Raw genomic sequence first — 5533 nt, forward strand, 5'->3', positions numbered from 1 at the left:
TGTTTACGAATGTTATGAAATGCTTGTGAAAACTTTACACATCTTGAAGAGAATATTAGTTTTGATGACAGACCTATTTTATTTTCAGATAAATAAACAATAATAAGATATCGAATCAAAGGTTTTCACTAATGACAAATCAAACTGGGAAAGTCACATTTTTATGAATTGTTTGATTTTATTATAAAACACATTTTGTGAAATGTGTAAATATTCTTTTTCATCAAAATATAGTTTACTTAGATATATATGAACACACACTGACGAAAACAAATGCATTTAAAGAAAGCTCAGCATTAAAAAATAATTTTTTTGTAATGTTTGGTATCTTGTAGGACGATACATCCACAGCTTAAACAAACGGATTGGTAAATTTGGAGTAAAAGAGAAAAGCAATATTTCGTGTAATTTGTATAGACATTTTTGTTTTATAAAATAATCATTCTTGTGAAGTGTGTGGATATTCTTGTTAAAAAATCACTGTTGTTCAGTTTTAAAAAATTTGGAAAATTCGTTGAACATATTAAAGTTCTCACTGGTGCAAACAGTATTCTTGTAAAGGTTTATATTCTTGTTTTAAAACGTAATTGCTAGTGAGAAATGAGTACTCACAGTGGGGAAAAGCCATATTCATGTGAAGTTTGTGGATACTCTTTTACTAAAAAATCAAAGTTAGTGATACATATAAGAACTCACACTGGGGAAAAGCCACATTCATGTGCAGTTTGTGGATATTCTTGTACTGTAAAATCAAATCTAGTGATACATATGAGAACTCACACTGGGGAAAAGCCACATTCTTGTGAAGTTTGTGGATATTCTTGTTCTGCTAAATCATCGTTAGTGAGACATATGAGAACTCACACTGGGAAAACCCCACATTCATGTGAAATTTGTGGCTATTCTTTTTTTGATAAATCCAAGTTAGTGATACATATGAGAACTCATACTGGGGAAAAGCCACATTCATGTGAAGTTTGTGGATATTCTTTCTCTGTGAAATCATCTTTAGTGATACATATGAGAACTCACACCGGAGAAAAGCCACATTCATGTGACGTTTGTGGATATTCTTGTTCTGTGAAATCATCTTTAGTGCAACATATGAGAACTCACACTGGGGAAAAGCCATATTCATGTGAAGTTTGTGGATATTCTTGTTCTAAAAAATCATCTTTAATGAAACATATGAGAACTCACACCGCGGGAAAAGCCACATTCATGTGAAGTTTGTGGATATTCTAGTGGCGAAAACCATCGTTAGTTATATATATGCGAACCTACACTAATGAAAACCCCTATTCATGTGAAGTTTTTGGTTATTGTTCTGATGAATCATAAAATAACAATCATAATCAACTTTGTTCATATGAACCATATCTATTACAAAGACATTCCAGCGGCAGATGCATAAAAGACCATGTCATCATGCCAGATATTTTAATATGGAACAAGATGAAAAAAACTGGGAGAATTATTGATTTTAAAGTCCCAAATGATTTTGCCCTTAATAGAGCTGAACGAGAAAATATAACAAAATATTCGAGCATCTGGATTAATAAAAAAGAATCTTAAGAAATACTTAGAAGCAATCCCTGGAAGACCAAGCTGTAACAAAATACAAATAGCAGCCATGAAGTGAACAACATCTTAACGGCATCAAGTGTTAGCTTCAGGAGGATTTAGCTCCCTTGATCTGCCAGAACTAAAAGTAAAATAAAAATGGAAAAAGCAATATTTTTCACAATATGTAGATATTTTTCTTCTCATAAATAAAGTGTTTTGATGCATACGAAAAAGAAACACAATTAGAAAATTCCATATTCTTTCCAAATATTTTCTAAGAATTCGGATTTATTTATATGAGATCTTCAAATAGAACAATATCACTTCAAATAAACCGGAAATGACTAATGATTGATGAAACTATTTTTAATGAATATGTTTATAATAGAGCTAAAGTTGAGACTATAATACAATATGAGGAAGTATGGAATTGTTTAAAAAACTGCGCTTGCGAGACAGTAATATAATGGTTGTGGTAGAGGAAACTGTGCTAATGAAAAATATCGTTTTCTTATGAATGTTGCATTATTAATTAGCCTCGTGTCTACATAACTAGTATTGACACAAACAATATTATGAATCAAGAATAGTTTTACGTCCGAACTGTACCAAAAATTTTCTCGATAAACTATATTATATATAGTGTGTCTTTGCTTTATATTTAATACATATTAGTTACAAACATGATAACGCACAGGATAGAAAATCTCTTATGAACTTAGTGATCTTTTTAAATATATTTTTAGTTATTGTTTGATCTGCTGCTAACACTTATAAGACATAAATGTTCATCATTTTTTCATTTGTTTCCTATTTTATAGCTATGAAAATGTTTGTACTATAATTGACAGGAATTTGATTATTGTCACTAGCAACTTATTAGTTGAAATATCATTACACGAATTAAAAAATAACCGTTGAAATATATTAGAAAAGTGTTGTACACACTATAATATTAGAGTTTTTACTCTGAATGGAATTTCAATCTATTGATTTGCATGTAGTTTATTGTTAGTAAAATTTTAACGTGAAACATTAAACGCAGATTTAAACGCCCGTAGATAAACTATATTACATGTAGTGTGTCTTTGCTTTTCAGTTAATAAATATTAGTTACAAACATACTAACACATAAGATAGAAAATCTCTTATGAAATTTGTGGTCTTTTTTTATATTTTAGTTATTGTTTGATCTGCTGGTGACACTCTTATAAGACATAAGTGTTCAACAATTGATTAGTTTTTTACATTTTTCAATTTTTTCCTTAACCTTAAATAAACTGAGACAAAGGGACCATAAAATTATTTAACTGAATGTTCTCTCCCAACAAATATCATTCATATATTACAGTTTTTAGTGTGCCTCATAACCTCATGAAAGTTAAAAACATGATAACGCATGAAATAGAAAATTGTGGTCGTTTTATTTTAATTTTTAGTTACTCTTTGATCATCCGTCGGCCTGTTTCTCCTTTCTTTTTCTTTTGCTCTGTACACACATAAAAACCACATACGCATAATAATAATAATAATAATAATAATAATAATAATAATAATAATAATATATACAATTATACAAATGCAACTTTGTCTGTGTGTAAGTTCGTTCCTTATAGACTTCGAAACGGCGGTACAGATTTTCTTTAAAATTTACACAATTTTTAATTGGGAGTGATCTTAGTTAAGTTTTGTTGCGGAATACCTTCGATACTTACTGATAATCGATAATCGAAACCGTTTTTAGTTTCTAGTTGGCCTCATCAGGAATTATACAATATCTCGCCTACAACTATTGGAATATCCCTTTGTTTACCAGCGTTCCGTTACCCTCGTGAAACGTTTGACACGTTTAGTGAAATTCAGCTTTCTTAATTTAAGAGTTCAGTTTGCCTCTATTTTCAGTTTAGTAACGTTACAATATCTATATATCTATGAAAGTGATATTGTCTGCGTGTGTCTGTCTCTACATTACTTTGCCAAACTACTCTGTCAATTTTCCGTGTAGAGACTGGAGATTTGATATAAACCTTTTTGTAGATTAACTATATTATATGTAGCGTGTTTTTGCTTTGCATTTATTAAAAATTAGTTACAAATATGATAACGCATAGGATAGAAACTCTCTTATGAAATTAGTGATCTTAGTGATTTAATAACAATTAGTTACAAATATGATAACGCATAGGATAGATAGTCAGACAATGTGAACATAAAATTAATGAACTTAATGTTCTCCCAACACATACAATTCATATATTAAAGTTTTTAATGGGCTTCGTCAGTATTTGTACACAACCTAGCCTATTACTATTGGAATATTCCTTTGTTTTCCAGCATTAACGTTTGAAACGTTTAGTGAAATTCAGTTTTCTTAATTCAATAGTGATCATGCTGTGATTATTTATTTGTATCAGATTAAGATTTGACCATTTTATGACTATGATCATGCTGCTGTTAACACTTATTAGACATAAGTGTTCAGTTATGGGTGATTTACATTTTTTTAAATTTTTTTCCCGAACTCACTCAGGTGTGACTATTTTATAACAATGCAAATGTTTGTACTATAATTGATAGAAATTTGATTATTAGTTTAGATATTATTTCACAAATTTAAAAAATAACCATTGAAATGTATGAAAATAGTTATGTACACACCATATCAGAGTTTATACACTTAATGGAATTTGAATCTATTAATTTGCATGTAGTTTATTCTTAGTAAAATGTTAACATCAAACATTAAATGCATATTTAAACGCTCGTTTCTAAATAACAAAATATTTTTGTCTAATTCTAAACTATTAATCTAATCAAAAGTGATATAATCTGTTTTAAACAAATTACCTATTCTTAAAACGTGTTTGTATAAATGTTATAAAATGTTGACAGATAATAAAGTTATTTCCTGTACTTGTAAATTTGTTCTATTGTTCATCCAATGTAAATAGTCATTGAAAAATGATCGTTTATTCTTCTTGCAAAAGAAATTTTAGTCGATTATATGCGCATAGAAACCAATAATAAGATTTTTAAAGTTATATTTTCTTTGTATGAGAAATTTTATTGCATTGCACTTGTGGTATGGTAATATTAAAGATTTCCAAATGATTACGACACACTTTCTTTTATCAATATCAGATTAAAATTGGCTTATATATTATTACACGATGTAAAAGAAGAGAGTCCAAGTGCGTGCAGTTCATGGAGTCTTATTAGCAATTTATTAGAATTTTTTAGTTTGCATGTTTATTTATTTATAGTAAAATTTTAACGTCAAACATTAAACGCAAAACACTCACGTTTCCCAGTAACAAAATATTTTAGTCTAATTGTACACTATTAATCTAATCAACAGTCGTATAATATGTTTTAAATAAATTGCCTATTCTTAATGTATGTATTTTATAAAATGTTAACAGATAATAAAATTATTTTATGTACTTCTAACTTTGTTCTATTGTTCATCCAATGTTAATATTATACGAATGTAAAAGACGAGGGTCCTAATGTGTGAAGTTCTAAGAAAGAAACTTTGTTAATGGAGTCTTATCAGCTTAGTTATTATTGTTTTTACAAGCAACTTATTGGCTTGGATATTATTAAACGATGTAAAAGGAATAACCGTGTAAATCGATTAGAAAGGGTTTGGAAAAACCATAATCTTAGGCTGATAAGTCACTAAAAATACATACATAGTAATACAAGTCACGACTGTGGGGTATATGGTTAGAAAAGAAGAAGGAAATGATGACCAGCGCATTTGTATACGCGAAGCGCATTTTGGAAAGGCAGAGCATGATGGGAGAAGCAATTTTTTCTCTCTTCCTTCTTTCTTCTAGATAGGATGATATAAAAGCTGGGAAAAATTCTCTGGGGGAGCAGAGAGAAAAGAGTAGCGAACATCTCTTGAAAAGAATTTCGTATTGCTGACGTTCGGATTGTGCGGTGTGACATTGGTGGCGAG

Source organism: Euprymna scolopes, chromosome 46, assembly GCF_053919585.1.
Source record: "Euprymna scolopes isolate OS-2025 chromosome 46, ASM5391958v1, whole genome shotgun sequence".
Lineage (NCBI taxonomy): Eukaryota > Metazoa > Mollusca > Cephalopoda > Sepiida > Sepiolidae > Euprymna > Euprymna scolopes.